Here is a 19,463-nt window from a genome sequence, read left to right as displayed (position 1 = left end):
ACATACATACTCCCCAATTTTAATTGGCATTTTAGTGAGTTCGTGCTGTGTGGCGCTACAAGTGTTAGGTGACCCAAACCCAAACACACCACTGTGCCCGCCTACAACGATAGCGCAAGACCTCCCCCAACCGGTTTTCTCGGCGCGCGCGCAGCGAGCGACGCGGCGCGCGGCAGCGGCAGTACGCAACACACGGTCGTCGTGAACGCTGCTCGCACTATTAGTGCTTGAGAAAGGAGACCTAGACTCTCCGAAACATGTCGCGCGAGTGACTAAAACAAGTGAGTCTAAACCGTAAAATGATTTAACATTAGTATGTCTCACAACAGTTTTAATTCGATTAATTGGCACCATTTAAAATTGAGGAGTTCCCCTAACACCTCATGGATCCCATTATCAGATCAGAAGCAAATTCCTATGGGATTACTTTGGAAATTAAGCCACTTATCGTACTAAGCGCCAGGTCTTTCTTGAACAATTATATAGGTATCTGATAATATCTATTCATGATTGCCTTTAGTTTTGGCCAATACAAGTTCACATAAGAAAACTCGCTGAGGGTGCACTGCATGTTTACTAGCGAACTGCACAAACTTTGCGGCGACAAAGTGTCACCATAAATGGCGCAGAATTAGCTTTCTTTTCTTTCCTTCGTTAGGTCCTATTTAGGGTTCCGTACCCAAAGGGTAAAAACGGGACCCTCGTGAAGTTGACCACCCCATTTCGTTTGCCCGCAAATGGCATATCTATATCGTTAGTTCATCGTTAGTTCACGTTTGTTCAGTAGGTAAAATCGTTAGGACCCAATTCCAAAGTCGATTTTTTTAAAAAAAAAAAGGGGGTGGCTGTCTTCACGCTAGCCACCCCAAACCACTTTTTGTTAGTTTTTTTGGTCTAGATAGCAAGATATTCGTTAGTTCATGATTGTTCAGGCATTGGAATCGTTAGGACCCGATTCCTTCATTTTTTATTTTTTTTTAAAGTGGGGTGGCTGTCTTCACGCTAACCACCCCACCCAGAAATCAGTCAAACTAACCATGTGAATCCATCGGGCGACGTTAGTTCACGTTTGTTCAGGCATTAAAATCGTTAGGATCTCAATAGATTTGCTATAAAAAAATAAAATCAAAAAATTCATATTGGCCGGCCGAGATAGTTCAGCAGGGGGCGTAACAAGCAATCGACACAGATACTAACGATTCTATGCCCTAAATAAGCATCTATAGACGATATATAACCGATACAGTACGGTAACTTGCGGGTATTCAGAACAGATTAAAAGATTTTCGTGGTTTTATATTTTTTTTTATTCTATGGTGGTGGCTGTCTTCACGCTAGCCACCCCAAACCACTTTTTGTTAGTTTTTTTGGTCTAGATAGCAAGATATTCGTTAGTTCATGATTGTTCAGGCATTGGAATCGTTAGGACCCGATTACTTCATTTTTTTTTTTTTTTTAAGTGGGGTGGCTGTCTTCACGCTAACCACCCCACCCAGAAATCAGTCAAACTAACCATGTGAATCCATCGGGCGACGTTAGTTCACGTTTGTTCAGGCATTAAAATCGTTAGGATCTCAATAGATTTGCTATAAAAAAATAAAATCAAAAAATTCATATTGGCCGGCCGAGATAGTTCAGCCGGCGGGCGTAACAAGCAATCGACACAGAAACTAATGATTCTATGCCCTAAATAAGCATCTATAGACGATATATATAACCGATACAGTGCGGTAACTTGCGGGTATTCGAAACAGATTAAAAGATTTTCATGGTTTTATATTTTTTTTATTCTATGGTGGTGGCTGACTTTACGTTAGCCACCCCAAACCACTTATTGTTTGTGTTTTTGATCTAGACAGCAAGATATTCGTTAGTTCATGATTGTTCAGGCATTGGAATCGTTAGGACCCGATTCCTTCATTTTTTTCAAAAAAGTGGGGTGGCTGTCTTCACGCTAACCACCCCACCCCGAAATCAGTCAAACTAACCATGTGAATCCATCGGGCGACGTTAGTTCACGTTTGTTCAGGCATTAAAATCGTTAGGATCTCAATAGATTTGCTATAAAAAAATAAAATCAAAAAATTCATATTGGCCGGCCGAGATAGTTCAGCAGGGGGGGCGTAACAAGCAATCGACACAGATACTAACGATTCTATGCCCTAAATAAGCATCTATAGACGATATACAACCGATACAGTACGGTAACTTGCGGGTATTCAAAACAGATTAAAAGATTTTCGTGGTTTTATATATTTTTTATTCTATGGTGGTGGCTGACTTCACGCTAGCCACCCCAAACCATTTATTGTTAGTTTTTTGGTCTAGATAGCAAGATAGCCACCCCTGTCTTCACGCTAACCACCCCACCCCGAAATCAGTCAAACTAACTATGTGAATCCATCGGGCGACGTTAGTTCACGTTTGTTCAGGCATTAAAATCGTTAAGATCTCAATATATTTGCTATAAAAAAATAAAATCGGAAAATTCATATTGGCCGGCCGAGATAGTTCAACCGGCGGGCGTAACAAGCAATCGACACAGAAACTAATGATTTTATGCCCTAAATAAGCATCTATAGACGATATATATAACCGATACAGTGCGGTAACTTGCGGGTATTCGAAACAGATTAAAAGATTTTCATGGTTTTATATTTTTTTTATTCTATGGTGGTGGCTGACTTCACGCTAGCCACCCCAAACCACTTATTGTTTGTGTTTTTGATCTAGACAGCAAGATATTCGTTAGTTCATGATTGTTCAGGCATTGGAATCGTTAGGACCCGATTCCTTCATTTTTTTTTAAAAAGTGGGGTGGCTGTCTTCACGCTAACCACCCCACCCCGAAATCAGTCAAAATAACCATGTGAATCCATCGGGCGCCGTTAGTTCACGTTTGTTCAGACATTAAAATCGTTAGGATCTCAATAGATAAAAAAATAAAATCGAAAAATTCATATTGGCCGGCCGAGATAGTTCAGTAGGGAGGGTGTAACAAGCAATCGACACAGATACTAACGATTCTAAGCCCTACATAAGCCCGATATAACACCGACACAGTACAGTAATTTGGCGGCATTAAATAAGGTTAGACAGGCAATAATAAAATGCAAAAACTTTAACTTATGCTCCTAAGTCGACGGCTGAAAAAAATACTCAGAATCGGGTCCTTACGATGCCACTTGCAGAATAATATCATCAGACTATGCTAATTCACGATAGGTAGGTCATTTGCGGGCGATCAAAACAAATTTGCCGAAAAAAAAAAACTTGAAAATTTTAATAACCCAACTTATGCTCCTAAGTCGACGGCTGAAAAAAATACTCAGAATCGGGTCCTTACGATGTCACTTGCAGAATAACATCAGCCGACCATGCTGATTTAAGATAGGTAGGTCATTTGCGGGCGATCAAAGCAGGTTTTGCGGAAAAAATAAAATTTGAAAATTTTAATAACCCAACTTATGCTCCTAAGTCAACGGCTGAAAAAAATACTCAGAATCGGGTCCTTACGATGTCACTGGCAGAATAACATCAGCAGACCATGCTGATTCAAGATAGGTAGGTCATTTGCGGGCGATCAAAGCAGATTTTGCGCAAAAAAAAACTTGAACATTTGAATAACCCAACTTATGCTCCTAAGTCAACGGCTGAAAACAATACTCAGAATCTGGTCCTTACGATGCTACTTGCAGAATAACATCAGCCGACCATGCTGATTCAAGATAGGTAGGTCATTTGCGGGCGATCAAAGCAGATTTTGCGCAAAAAAAAAAAAACTTGAACATTTGAATAACCCAACTTATGCTCCTAAGTCAACGGCTGAAAAAAACACTCAGAATCGGGTCCTTACGATGCCACTTGCAGAATAACATCAGCCGATCATGCTGATTCAAGATAGGTAGGTCATTTGCGGGCAATCAAAGAATATTTTGCGGAAAAAAATAAAACTTAAATACTCGTATTTTAATAACCCAACTTATGCTCCTAAGTCGGCGGCTGAAAAAAATACTCAGAATCGGGTCCTTACGATGCCACTTGCAGAATAACATCAGCCGACCATGCTGATTCAAGATAGGTAGGTCATTTGCGGGCGATCAAAGCAGGTTTTGCGGAAAAAAATAAAACTTAAATACTCGTATTTTAATAACCCAACTTATGCTCCTAAGTCGACGGCTGAAAAAAATACTCAGAATCGGGTCCTTACGATGCTACTTGCAGAATAACATCAGCCGACCATGCTGATTCAAGATAGGTAGGTCATTTGCGGGCGATCAAAGCAGATTTTGCGCAAAAAAAAACTTGAACATTTGAATAACCCAACTTATGCTCCTAAGTCAACGGCTGAAAACAATACTCAGAATCGGGTCCTTACGATGCTACTTGCAGAATAACATCAGCCGACCATGCTGATTCAAGATAGGTAGGTCATTTGCGGGCGATCAAAGCAGATTTTGCGCAAAAAAAAAAAACTTGAACATTTGAATAACCCAACTTATGCTCCTAAGTCAACGGCTGAAAAAAACACTCAGAATCGGGTCCTTACGATGCCACTTGCAGAATAACATCAGCCGATCATGCTGATTCAAGATAGGTAGGTCATTTGCGGGCAATCAAAGAATATTTTGCGGAAAAAAATAAAACTTAAATACTCGTATTTTAATAACCCAACTTATGCTCCTAAGTCGACGGCTGAAAAAAATACTCAGAATCGGGTCCTTACGATGCCACTTGCAGAATAACATCAGCAGACTATGCTGATTCAAGATAGGTAGGTCATTTGCGGGCGATCAAAACAGATTTGCCGGAAAAAAAATTTAATAACCCAACTTATGCTCCTAAGTCGACGGCTGAAAACAATACTCAGAATCGGGTCCTTACGATGCCACTTGCAGAATAACATCAGCCGATCATGCTGATTCAAGATAGGTAGGTCATTTGCGGGCAATCAAAGAATATTTTGCGGAAAAAAATAAAACTTAAATACTCGTATTTTAATAACCCAACTTATGCTCCTAAGTCGGCGGCTGAAAAAAATACTCAGAATCGGGTCCTTACGATGCCACTTGCAGAATAACATCAGCCGACCATGCTGATTCAAGATAGGTAGGTCATTTGCGGGCGATCAAAGCAGGTTTTGCGGAAAAAAAAACTTGAACATTTGAATAACCCAACTTATGCTCCTAAGTCAACGGCTGAAAACAATACTCAGAATCGGGTCCTTACGATGCTACTTGCAGAATAACATCAGCCGACCATGCTGATTCAAGATAGGTAGGTCATTTGCGGGCGATCAAAGCAGATTTTGCGCAAAAAAAAACTTGAACATTTGAATAACCCAACTTATGCTCCTAAGTCAACGGCTGAAAACAATACTCAGAATCGGGTCCTTACGATGCTACTTGCAGAATAACATCAGCCGACCATGCTGATTCAAGATAGGTAGGTCATTTGCGGGCGATCAAAGCAGATTTTGCGCAAAAAAAAAAAAACTTGAACATTTGAATAACCCAACTTATGCTCCTAAGTCAACGGCTGAAAAAAACACTCAGAATCGGGTCCTTACGATGCCACTTGCAGAATAACATCAGCCGATCATGCTGATTCAAGATAGGTAGGTCATTTGCGGGCAATCAAAGAATATTTTGCGGAAAAAAATAAAACTTAAATACTCGTATTTTAATAACCCAACTTATGCTCCTAAGTCGGCGGCTGAAAAAAATACTCAGAATCGGGTCCTTACGATGCCACTTGCAGAATAACATCAGCCGACCATGCTGATTCAAGATAGGTAGGTCATTTGCGGGCGATCAAAGCAGGTTTTGCGGAAAAAAATAAAACTTAAATACTCGTATTTTAATAACCCAACTTATGCTCCTAAGTCGACGGCTGAAAAAAATACTCAGAATCGGGTCCTTACGATGCCACTTGCAGAATAACATCAGCAGACTATGCTGATTCAAGATAGGTAGGTCATTTGCGGGCGATCAAAACAGATTTGCCGGAAAAAAAATTTAATAACCCAACTTATGCTCCTAAGTCGACGGCTGAAAAAAATACTCAGAATCGGGTCCTAACGATGCCACTTGCAGAATAATATCAGCCGACCATGCTGATTCAAGATAGGTAGGTCATTTGCGGGCGTGGAAGTTGCACCCCCCGGATCACCCAGTCGTAACCGAGGTTCCACAGAAGGGGGCCCAGGGCACGGTCACCGTGTGTTATGCGGACGACACACTGGTGGCCGTGCGGGGAAAGGAGCTGGAAGAGGTGCTCAGGAGGGCAGCGGTGGCGACCGAGCTCACGGTGCACCGCATAGGACTCCTGGGGCTTCGGGTCGCACTGCCCAAGACCGAGGCCGTTGTCTTCGGGCGAACGAGGGCATGGGGGCAGCTGCCGGTGGGCACTGCAGTGAGGGTGGGGGGCGAAGATGTCCAGGTCAAGCCCCACATCAAGTACTTGGGACTTGTCCTGGACAGAAGATGGTCCTTTAAGGAGCACTTCACGAGAATGGCTCCTCGTCTCGTGGGTGCTGCCTCGGCTCTGGGCCGCCTACTACCCAACCTAGGGGGGCCGAATGCCCCATGCAGACGGCTGTATGCGGGGGTCGTCCGGAGTATGGCGCTCTACGGAGCCCCAATCTGGGCCGGACGACTCACGGAGGCCACGAAGGCGCTGCTCCGCCGGCCGCAGAGGGTGGTGGCCCAGAGGATGGTGAGGGCCTACCGCACCACCTCTCACGCAGCGACATGCCTCCTTGCCGGCACCCCGCCTTGGGAGCTGGACGCGGGGGTGCTGGCCGAAAGATACTGGCAGAGGGCTGAGGCCAGGAGGCGCGTGGCGCCCATGGATGCGGAGGAGGAGGAGAGGTTGGCCCGAGCAGCCGCAGAGCGCCTGAAAGAAAGGTGGAGGGATGCCTTGGAGGACGGCCGTTATGGAACCCGAACCATAGAGGCTATCCTCCCAGTAATGGATGAGTGGGTAGGGAGAAGGAAGGGGGCCCTGACATTTAGGGTGACGCAGGTGGTGTCCGGACACGGCTGTTTCGGACACTACCTGCACAAGATACAGAGAGAGCCGGGGCCTCAGTGCCATGAATGTGGCGCGGTGGACGACACGGCCCAGCACACTCTGGAGGTGTGCAGTCGCTGGGCCGTGGAAAGAGCTGCCCTCAGGGCAGCGACGGGGGTGGCGGACCTCTCGTTACACATCATAATAGCGGCGATGCTGTGTAGCGAGAGGAAATGGGAAGCGGTGGCCTCCTTCTGCGAGGAGGTCATGTCACAGAAGGAGGAGGCGGAGAGGGCTCGAGAAGCGGCTGCTGACGCGCTTCCTCTCCGACGCAGGCGGCAGGGTCGAAGGCTGAGAGCATATGCTCGCCTCGAGCCCTAGGAGGGCCAGCGGGTGTCGAACCCGCATTGTACGTCTGGGGGGGACCAAGCGTTTCTGATCCCCCCTCCATTGTGAGGGTACTCTGGCGACAAGCCGGGGATGCCGGAGGGCGCCGTGGTGGAATGTTATCGATCCCACTGCGCCCTCACGAACGGCCAAGAGGTTGAAACGCCGGAGTGGGTTTAGTGGGTAGGGCCAGTTCTCCCCCCCTCTCGCCAAGAGAGGGAAAAGGAGCGGCGAGTCCCACACACCGTGCGTAAGTGCATTCCCACTCCGACAAAAAAAAAAAAAAAAAAAAAAAAAAAAAAAAAAAAAAAAAAAAAAAAAAAAAAAAAAAAAAAAAAAAAAAAAAAAAAGGTCATTTGCGGGCGATCAAAGCAGGTTTTGCGGAAACAAATAAAATTTGAAAATTTGAATAACCCAACTTATGCTCCTATGTCAACGGCTGAAAAAAATACTCAGAATCGGGTCCTTACGATGCCACTTGCAGAATAACATTAGCCGATCATGCTGATTCAAGATAGGTAGGTCATTTGCGGGCGATCAAAGCAGATTTTGCGGAAAAAAATAACTTGATAATTTGAATAACCCAACTTATGCTCCTAAGTCGACGGCTGAAAAAAATACTCAGAATCGGGTCCTTACGATGCCACTTGCAGAATAACATCAGCCGACCATGCTGAATTAAAAAAGGTAGGTCATTTGCGGGCGATCAATGCAGATTTTGCGGAAAAAAATAAAACTTAAATACTCGTATTTTAATAACCCAACTTATGCTCCTAAGTCGACGGCTGAAAAAAATACTCAGAATTGGGTCCTTACAATGCCACTTGCAGAATAACATCAGCGGACCATGCTGATTCAAGATAGGTATGTCATTTGCGGGCGATCAAAACAAATTTGCCGAAAAAAATAAAACTTGAAAATTTTAATAACCCAACTTATGCTCCTAAGTCGGCGGCCGAAAAAAGTACTCAGAATCGGGTCCTTACGATGCCACTTGCAGAATAACATCAGCAGCCCATGCTCCTAAGGACTCTGTACATTATAAAACTTATCGGCAATCTGATCTGGGGGCACGGCAGTGCCCCCGCCAAGTCGAGCAAAACAAAGAAGCACGGCCGTACCATCCTTTTCTCGAAGCCATTCAGGCCATTTTCAACGTCCTGTAATCTTGTGCTGGCTAAAGCTAGAGCCCTGAATTTTCAGTGACATATAGGGCATAATATGGCTTACATATATTCCCAAGAACATTCAATTTGAACTTGTAGTTTAAGAATTATTGCACGTCAAAGTTCCTTATTTTTGTCACTGACACACTCACTCACTGATCATCATAATTCTAAGGTACTTCTAGCCAACCAACACGCTTCAAATTTTAAACATAAGTAGTTTTTAGCTTAACAAGCCATAATAAAACCTAAGAATATAGCAATATCAGTCTCGTTTTAAATATTTAGGAACTGCATAAGTAAGTTTGTATTCCCATATGAATATATTCTATTAAAAAGTTACTTTTGCAGTTCCAACAAATAGTAGGTAAAGGTCTAAGATGTACGATGTGTGTATAAAGATGTGTATAGTATGAGCAGGGGGGTGTCACTGCGCAGTTTAGGTATATTTGGCCGGCGCACCGCCCGGGCAGGTGTATGGGCTGCCGCTCGGCTCGCACGATAGTGGTGTCACGTGGCGCTCGCGCAAAATTGAAAATACGCAATGGCTTCGAAACCTAAATCGCGATCTAATCTGTATAAAAGATAATGTTCTGTTTACGGATGTCTGAATAAACGGAAGAACAAGGAAGCAGAAAAAACATTTTTTTTAAATTCCGGACTATATTGACCGACATATTTTCAAAGGAATAAGTACTTCTGTGGCATACCTACTTCCGTGAGAATCAGACATACTATCTCCGGCTAAAAATTGTATGTTTACAGAATCTACGTTTGTAATTCCTACATATTTATCTTAAAAATAATAAATCAGTAGGTATAGGTGCAGAAACTTGTCAAGTGACAACCCCGTGCCGACACTCGCTGCTCGGTCATAAAACTGCGGCGCGCAAAGAATATTCACGGTTCGTGCGCGGTTATAAGTTTCAATTTTGCTTGCAGGCGGCGAGTGTAGGTATAATTTTATACCTAAATCTGGCTTTTGTGAAGAAGTGAATTTTCTGTATGGTAGTACTATTAGTTATTCTGTGGTATGAGTATGGTATGGCTATGAGTATGGTAAGAATATGAATATGGTATAGGTTCATACCATACATATGGCACTAGTGTGCGGGTATGGTGTGGGATGGGGACTTGGGTATGAGTATTGGATGAATACAAGTATAGCTTGGTATGACCATGAGTATTGTACAGGTATGAGTACGAGTACGAGTAACAGCTATAGTGTGAGACGGTTATGAGTATGAGCTTTCAGAAAAGTGGTAGCTGACGTACAAGAAGTAGTACCCGAAAAGACGGACTGCCTACAAAAAGAGATGAGATCCCAAAACTTCTACAACAAAAAAGTTTAGAGATGTAATATGATACCAAATCTGTTATTTTAGTCAGTGCCGGGGGGTGTTAAAACCGCATCAACATTAGATAACTTTAATTTTTAATACATATAATGACTTGGCAATCGCACAATATATTTAATGCTTTACTCGTACCGTACTCCTATAGTATTTTATACAATCGTGATATAATAGAGAGCTTTTCAGTCGAGTACCGTGTTTAAGCAACGAAGCTTGCTGAGTTGCTTAAGGTACGAGATTGAAAAGCTTGATTATATCACTATTGTATACAATACTTTTTTCTACGAGACAAAAAAATAATACTTTCAACTAGTAGAATCATATAAGTAAACAAACCAAAAGTATACAGCTAAGATACGCGAGCTGCCGCAGCCCGCGATACCTCGCGCCCCGGCCGCTGGGTCCGGCGCCCCCGGCGGGTTGGTCAACGACACCTCCTCGTAACTGTACCTGCTCCTTGCTAAATTCAGTTTTAAGACAGTTTTTTTCTCGATTTTGGCCACCGTAGCCTATGGAGACTAACAAGCAACGCTAAGCGGTTTCCGTAGGGTATGGATGTTGCTATATGAAGGGTGTCACATGCGCGTTTATGACTTATGAAGCGCGGAGCAGGTACCAGGGTCTCATGAGTTACGAGGAGGTGTCGTTGACCAACCCGCCGGGGGCGCCGGGCCCGGCGGCCGGTGCGCGTACGAGTATAAAGGTATCGCGGGTCGCGGCAGCTCGCGTATCTTAGCTGTATACTTTTGGTTTGTTTACTTACGTATATGATTCTATAGGTACTAGTTGAAACTATTATTTTTTTGTTTCGTAGAAAAAGTATTGTATACAATAGTGATATAATCAAGCTTTTCAATCTCGTACCTTAACTTAAGCTACTCAGCAAGCTTCGTTGCTTAAACACGGTACTCGACTGAAAAGCTCTCTATTATATCACGATTGTATAAAATACTATTTTCTCAAACATGCTATGTAATATTGATATTACGTTCTTTATATTAGGCTGGGAAGTATCACGTTTCAGGCGCGGCTAGACGAGAGGTCTGTAATGAAATTTCATACAGTGGCAGGCCTAGGCCGGGAAGTGGCTTTTTTTAATTTATATTTCACATATAATTGTGGCACAGCATCATGGCATTCAGCCATTTAAAAAAAACTATAAACAATATTTGCTTTTTGGTTCGTTTATGACATTCTGCCAATACGCCTATTAAAAAAAAAACATTTTGTGTGTTTTTTTTTTTAACCTGACGGGCTCTATGGCACTAGGGCCATTAGAGCGGTAGGACTGTGTGGGGGGATGGTAGCCTGGGGAAAATCCAGGACCCTTCCGCATCACATGAGACGGTTTTGCTACGCTGGAATACTCCTAAAGAGTTTAAAAAAACAATAAACGATATTTGATTATATATAGTTGGTCAAGCAAATCTTGTCAGTAAATAAGAACAAAAAAAACTACTCATCCTTGTCTTTTGGGTGTTAGTACTAGTGTAAGGCAAAGATAGTATGATGATTCTCTCTGTCTATGTTTGAAATAAGACAGTCCTTTGACAAACTATAGACCTATATTAAACGTTTGAGAAAAGCACTATACATACATCGGCGTGAAAACGGGTTGTCGGCTTCGCGCCGTGATTCGCACATGAGTGTGGAGGGACCTTAAACTTTTTTGTAGTAGAAGTTTTGGGTTGCGAGACGGGCATCATTTTACATGTACGAGTAATGTTTTTGATGGAATTAAATTGTCTGATCAAATCAGATGGTGGACGCAAACGCCAATTTGGCTCGATTCGGTCAATTCGGAGGCGGACTAGCACTTGTTAGTTTAAGAGTTCCGTACCCAAAGGGTAAAAACGGGACCCTATTACTAAGACTCCACTGTCCGTCTGTCTGTCACCAGGCTGTATCTCATGAACCGTGGTACCTAGACAGTTGAAATTTTCACAGATTATGTATTTCTGTTGCCGCTATAACAACAAATACTAAAAAGTACGGAACCCTCGGTGGGCGAGTCCGACTCGCACTTGTCCGGTTTTATAATTTTAGGATAGACAGTTTAGAAGTTATTTATTTTGTTTTAGAGCGCTCAAATATCATATCACCATGACGCCAATTTTTCATCATCAAATCGGTCGATTTTATCATATCGTCTGTACTGGGCTTATTTGCCAGTAGAAAAAGGCGCGAAATTAAAATTTTCTATGGGAAGTCAACTCTTGGTGCCTAAATTTTTTTAAAATTTGCCGCGTTTTTCTACTGACAAAGTCGGTGTACCAGAGCATTTTAAATTTAATTACGGTTTCGCTTCATGTTTTAGGACACATATGTATTGGGCCAACACAGATTAATTAAAGGAGTTTATGCGGTGGGCCGGAACGAGATGGCAACATGGCTTTCTCCTTACGACGCTGGTGTGGTTTGAGACATGTTCGATTGTTGGACGGTGCAGCAAATTTAATTGATCGATCAAATGTGGCAATGTAACGCAAATCTCATGCGATCATCGATTAAGCCTGCTCGCAGACGTTTCGCAAAATTTTCCGTACGGAATCACATGTACAAGCGAGACAGCACTATGCATTTGTTTCCACCTGTCATTCGGTTTCCGTATGGAATGACAGGTGCAAGCGAGACAGCGCTTTGCATTTGTAGAGCGTCGTCTCGTTCCCACCTGTCATTCCGTATGGAAACTGAATGAAATTTCCGAACGTCTGCGGTAAGGCTGGCCTCAGACGTTTGGTTTCCTGATCAGGAATCCGAATGAGGGCTATCGTTTTTTTGCTCACCAGTTGGCGCCTCTGTTGATGGTGGTCCAAAAGACTAAAGAACAGCTGTAAGTCATAAATAAATAAATAAATATTATAGGACATTCTTACACAGATTGACTAAAGTCCCACGGTAAGCCCAAGGAGGCTTGTGTTATGGGTACTCAGACAACGATATATATAATATATAAATACTTAAATACATAGAAAACACCTATGACTCAGGAACAAATATCTGTGCTCATCACACAAATAAATGCCATTACCGGCATTCGAACCCAGGACCATCGGCTTCACAGGCAGGGTCACTACCCACTAAGCCAGACCGGTCGTCAAAACGGGTGTCATTGAAGTGACAAGTGACATTTGACATTTCGAACTTGGCGAAGACCACCATCCACACTAGCGCCCCTAGCGGCGAATTCATACGCGTTAGCCCTCATTGGGAATACAGATTCGGAATTTTGTAACCATAGCGCACACATTCGATTATTTGCGTTAGGTCTCATACTCACGAGCGCTTTTTCAACGGGCGTTAAAAAAGCGTTTGAATGACACTAATGGAAACATGTGTATTTATTCACACGATAGCGGTAGCGCGTTTTATGAAGCGTTGTTGGATTTCAACTTTAAGCCTGGGTAGTTAAATCGAATTTAGCGTGCGGGCAATTTCAAGCGTTTGTTTAACGCGCGTTGAAAAAGCCCTCGTGTGATGGGGCCTTATGCCAGGATTACACTTGTAAGTTTTACTTACGTAAGTAGGGACAAAGCTATTTGCTAGAATGAGATAACGATATTCATATCTCATTCTGTAGTATAGCTGTGCCCCTACTTACGTAAGTAAAACTTACAAGTGTAATCCTGGCCTCAGGGCAAACATACGGAATTTTCGATCGGTTTCCGTACGGAATGACAGTTGCAAGCCATTATGCATGTGTATAGCGACGTCCCGTTCACACCTGTCATTCCGTACGGAAACCGAATATTCTGTCCGTGTGCGGCGAGTCAAATTAAATATACGTAGGCACTAGCTGTATTCGGGATGACGTCATTCGGTTTTTACCCGACTGCCAAAGGAGGAGGGTAATGTTTTTCGAGTGTATGTAAGTATGTATGTATGTATGTATGTATGTATGTATGCCTGTTTCTTAGTGGCCTCCTGTAGCCTAAACGGCTTGATGGATATTGATGTATGAGGTATCGTTAGATTCGTCTTGATCACGGGAGTGTCATAGGATACATTTTATCCCGAAAGTCCTACTAGTAGGAGATACGGCTTATATGGTCGACCTTCACCCATACGTCTGACGGATGAAACTTATATTTTATGAAAGAAAATATGTTCCTGAACATAAATAAATAGGGTTGCCTAAAGAAATATGGTCAAGGCTATTTTAAATAAATTTTTGAAAATATATTTTTTTCTTTAAATTTCACCGATTTGTCTGACGAACAAAATAAGTTCCAATGGAAAGTATACAACTTGTACAACATGAATAAATTAGGTTGCCTATGTTTTTCCGGTCACTATTATGAGGTTGCCGTGTTTAAACGGGTGAGTTAAAATCGATAATTGCACCCATCTGTCTGACGCTTGAATTGTATATCAAAATAATGGTAATTTTATTGCGAATACAATGGTATAGGGTTGCCTGCAAAAATCCGGTCACAAATAAGGGTTGCCAGGCTTTAAAAGAAAATAAGAAGGTTATAAGTTGCTGATTAGCGAACTAGACTCCACACTCGCGTTCGCGGCTTCGCGCCCCGATTCCCGCACGAGTGTGGAGGGGGCTTAGTATATAAGTGGATCAGTCATGGATTCTCTTTGCTCGTACAAGACAGTCTTAAGCCACTCGTGTGTGGAGGGGGCTTTATACATGTGCGGTGGGGGGAATGGACCGAACGGGACAGTCTTATACTAGAAGACGCTTTCTCTGCTACACCTACTGAAAGATACTTGAAGATACATGTATATTTCAGTAGGAGTATGGTGCACATAGTATGGTTTATGGTGGGTAACAAATAAAGCCCATCACAGATACGGCATCTGCCGATATCTTTTAAGATCCCTCCACACTCGTGGGCGAATCGCGGAGCGAAGCCGCGAACGCGAGAGTGGAGTCGAGTTCGCTGATCTGCGAAATCGACCACACTCGCGTTCGCGGCTTCGCTCCGCGAGGCATCTGCAGATGAATTGCGATGTATCGGTCTGTATATTTCGTTTCTCTCACAATTTGCAGTGTTGCTTCCCAGCGAGATCTTGGTGTCGTTATAGCTGATAACTTAACATTGGGAGGAACACATTTTGGGTTTTACCAAAAAGGCTAACTGTTTTATATATGATTAAGAAAGCTTTCCGTTATATGGATATAGTTATTTGTTATACAAGGGTGCAAAGTTGTATTTTACCCGCGAGTGTGGAATTGATACACGAGCAAGCGAAATGATTCTATAGTTGAACCACGAGCGTAGCGAGTGGTTCTAAAATAGAATCCTGAGCGTAGCGAGTGTTTCAACACACGAGAAGTAAAATACATTTGCACCCGTGTGTAACACAAAACTTTTCCCCTCACCATAGCGAGGAAAGTACAACATCCACAGGCGTTAGATCATCTTCGTCACTGGAATCACTATTTTTTTTACGATATTATAACAAAAAACTGGAAATTCTGTATTTTACGTGAGAAGTTTGTAAGTAAAAAGTTTGTTGACAATGTTGAAATTCTGACGTATGAAAAGTCAATGATGCGTTTTGAAATTGCATTGACTCAACTTGTGCGTTCAGAATTATATTTAACATCATTATTAAAAAACAAACGTTTCTTATGGAACTTTAAGGTCTATGACATAAAATCATTAAATAAAGCTAAATTTAGTATTTTTTATTAGGTTCTCAAACCATTTGTTTAATGATAATTAATATCAAACGAATCATTATTATGAGCGTTTTACGTTTTGTTATCTGTCAAGCTACTTAAACACGCTCCATCCAAGGTCAAATTACTTTCCCCACTAGTGGATAAAATGCGTTTTTCCCTGCTAGTTTTAAAGGATAAAAGACAACTTTCCGAGCTAGTGAGGGGAAAAGAATATTTTAATTAAACTCTATAAAACATACGTACAACCCGGTCACAATATCTGTGCACCTCGCTGGAATGTGGCGCCTCTCCCGCTTCCCCTGTCACCTCTCCGCGCACTCCCCGGTGCGACAGTACGGTTAGCATCTTCGTTGCCGCTACACCTCCACATTTCTCGAAAAAACTTTTTTTCACACCGTACCCAGACCGCCGATATGACGTCACGAGGTCAGGTGCACAGATATTGTGACCGGGTTGTAAGATCCTTATTGGAATATGCGTTCCAAATTTGGAATCCATATTTCCGAAAGGACATCAACCTTATTGAAAGAGTCCAAAGAAGAGCAACAAAATTGGCGCGCATCTCTTCGCAACCGATCTTACGAAGATAGGTTAAAGGAATTGGGCCTGACAACAGTGACAACCTTGGAGCAGCGAAGGCAACGTGGTGACTTAATAGAAACATACAAAATACTCACAGGACACTACAACGTACCCGGGTTAAGTGACATTTTCACTCGGAATATGAATGACAGACTGAGAGGACATTCTCTGAAGCTGGCACGGACGCAGAGTAGTAGCAACCCAAGACGACACTTCCTGTCTAACCGTGTAGTGAAAGTGTGGAACAGTTTGCCCGAATCCGTAATCAGTGCGCCTTCAGTGAACTCCTTTAAAAACAGACTCTACAAACATTTTACGAATGGACAAAACACAAGTGCAGGACATTGATATGCACGTATCAGCTATTTTAAGCTGCCTGTGCATTCGTATATAGTAATAATAATAATAATGTAGGTGCTAAACAGAGAGCGATATATATTTTGGTACAATTTCCAATTTTAACATATAGTTGTTCAAGCAAATCTTGTCAGTAGAAAAAGGCGCGAAATTCAAATTTTCTTTGGTACGATATCAATTCGCGCCTACATTTTTAAAATTTGCCGCCTTTTTCTACTGACAAGATCTGCTTGCAAGATTTAACTTACTTAAAGTGACAAGTGTTTATTATTCTATAATTTTATTGTAGTACTAAAAAAAAAATTCTAATTATGACAATAGAACATAATTAGTTATTTACCTATTTTGTTTCACTTTATTTATCATTCAATACATTTAATTTTTTTATGCCTTTAGTCCTAATCATCTGCAATTTCAATCCGGAGGTCGCGGGTTCAATCTCGGCTCGTACCAATGAGTTTTTCAGAACTTATGTACGAAATATCATTTGATATTTACCAGTCGCTTTTCGCTGAAGGAACACATCGGGAGGAAACCGGACTAATCCTAACAAGGCCTAGTTCCCCCTCTGGGTTGGAAGGTCAGATGGCAGTCGCTTTCGTAAAAACTAGTGCCTACGTCAATTCTTAGGATTAGTTGTCAAGCGGACCCCAGGCTCCCATGAGCCGTGGCAAAATGGCGGGATAACGCGAGGAAGATGATAAGTTCTAATCATCTGCGCACCACAGTTTGCTCCTCTCTCCAATTCCCTGAAATGTTGGTGCCTTCTATACATAAAGCCCCAAGCAACTGCTTTATTTGATCACTGGTTTATCCGGCACTGATAGCATACCTTTTAGATAACAACCCTCCTGCCTACTGACAATAGGAGGATATAGAATTATAAATATAGCGAAACATATAGATTTATTTATAGGTACTGAATTTACTGATCATATACACTGTCAACATAGGTTAAAAATACAATGTACAATTTAAGATCAAAATGAACTACAACTAGTGCCAAATATGTGCGATATTACATTGACTTTTTTTTATACTACGTCGGTGGCAAACAAGCATACGGCCCGCCTGATGTTAAGCAGTCTCCATAGCCTATGTACGCCTGCAACTCCAGAGGAGTTACATGCGCGTTGCCGACCCTAACACTCCTCTCCCTCGAGCTCTGGCAACCTTACTCACCGGCAGGAACACAACACTATTAGTAGGGTCTAGTGTTATTTGGCTGCGGTTTTCTGTAAGGTGGAGGTACCTCCCCAGTTGGGCTCTGCTCTAGATCTGGAATGACATCCGCTGTCCTGTGCCCTACCACACAAAGCGAGATGTTATTCACAGTGCCCATACCTCTCTTTTGGACGTAGTTTAAGGACATACCCGGGTCGGATATACTTTTGTTATGTTATAATAATTATTATAAATTGCCTATCATACTACTTAATGTCTCAATATATTTTGATAATAATCAGTACAAAATGCGTAGTGACAAATTTTGGTGTTATTTTTTTATACTACGTCGGTGGCAAACAAGCATACGGCCCGCCTGATGGCAAGCAGTCACCGTAGCCTATGGACGCCTGCAACCTGTTTATTTCAAGACTTGGCATAGTATAGTAAAGAACAAAGAAGTTTTAACGGAAACAGCCCTTTCTTGTCACTAACAATTTTTGATTGGTGGCATAGGAAGATCAATCAGTGATGGGGTTTCAAATGATTATTCCCACTAGGTACCACCAAATTGGTAACAGTGGTAACAACAGATTTTTTTTCACCTATACCCAGTGGAGGCAACCATGAAAAATAATTTCCAGAAAAAAGCGCACTGATAGTAATCATCTTGCTGGTCAGTTGCTGATAATGCAGCTTAAGATATCATGCTTAGTACAAAATACAACTACTCCGTAAGAAAACTATTTATAAGTCAAAGTCGCCTGCAGCAATACATTTAATCAGATGATGGACTGGGCTCTGGGCATGATGTATTTGACGCTATTTTTATTTTTTTATTTGAAATCATTATACAGCGTGGAAAGATAAGTCGGGCCCTGGAGGGAAACTACCTTAAATCCTTAAGCTGGCTCATTTTACTTAAAGGAGACATTCCTTTATTTTTAAAAAGAAACAAAACTGCATTCAAAGATTTTTTTAAACTCGCTTGCCTCGCACGGGACTCGAACCAACTAAAATAAAAAAAAAACAAACACTCCCTATTTTATTATACTAATCGATAGTATTATTATTCAGGATAAAATTTCTCTAACCAACATTTGGTCTTAAAAATAAAAATGATCGTTAAATCTAACATTAATTTTATTTTACTATCAATTTGTTACACTTAAATTATTTAACTGATAAATTGTTTGAAATGAGCCCCCTCGTTCCGGCTACACAAAATTAGTCGCCGTTGAAATTCATTTCTTGTACCCTTCAGCAAAGTTGTAGCGGAGTTTTACTCCAAGGGGGATGTAATGATAACCTCGCTACATGGATCTCTATGTATACAAAGCACAGTATAAAATAGCTATTGCACTGACCAGGAATCAACACTCGATGGGCGCACAATTCCATCTGCTCTCAATCTCATACCTCTATTCTCTTGTTATGAATGTAACCTCAACACTCTCAGGGAGATTAGAAGGGCCCCAAGTCCCGTGGCTTGTATCAGTGAATGCGCGGCACAACTGAATCTCGACAAGAGAACTCATCGTGCATCCCGCATCTCATAGGTATACTCTTCTCAACCTCATCCGATGAGTACTGAGGTGGGAACCATGTGGTCCCCGACGAGCCTCCACAACAACCCCTACAGCTCATCCATTAGCCTCCATAAGAAACCTCCAGTAACTCAAACCGATAAACTCCAGCCAATTTTTTTCAGCCGTCTACTTAGGAGCATAAGTTGGGTTATTCAAATTTTCAAGTTTTATTTTTTTCCGCAAAATCTGCTTTGAGCGGCCCGCA

The 19,463-nt window shown here is 42.1% G+C and overlaps 1 protein-coding gene across 1 annotated transcript in view; it reads right to left on the bottom strand.

Annotated features, from left to right (window-relative positions):
* The window catches only part of LOC134751717 (uncharacterized), a 173,963-nt gene that overhangs the window by 90,601 nt on the left and 63,899 nt on the right, over positions 1-19,463 (bottom strand). The window lies entirely within an intron of this gene.

The sequence above is a fragment of the Cydia strobilella genome, chromosome 23, assembly GCF_947568885.1.
Source record: "Cydia strobilella chromosome 23, ilCydStro3.1, whole genome shotgun sequence".
Lineage (NCBI taxonomy): Eukaryota > Metazoa > Arthropoda > Insecta > Lepidoptera > Tortricidae > Cydia > Cydia strobilella.
Note: the sequence above shows the minus strand (reverse complement) of the source record. Positions and strands in the feature narration are given on the sequence as shown.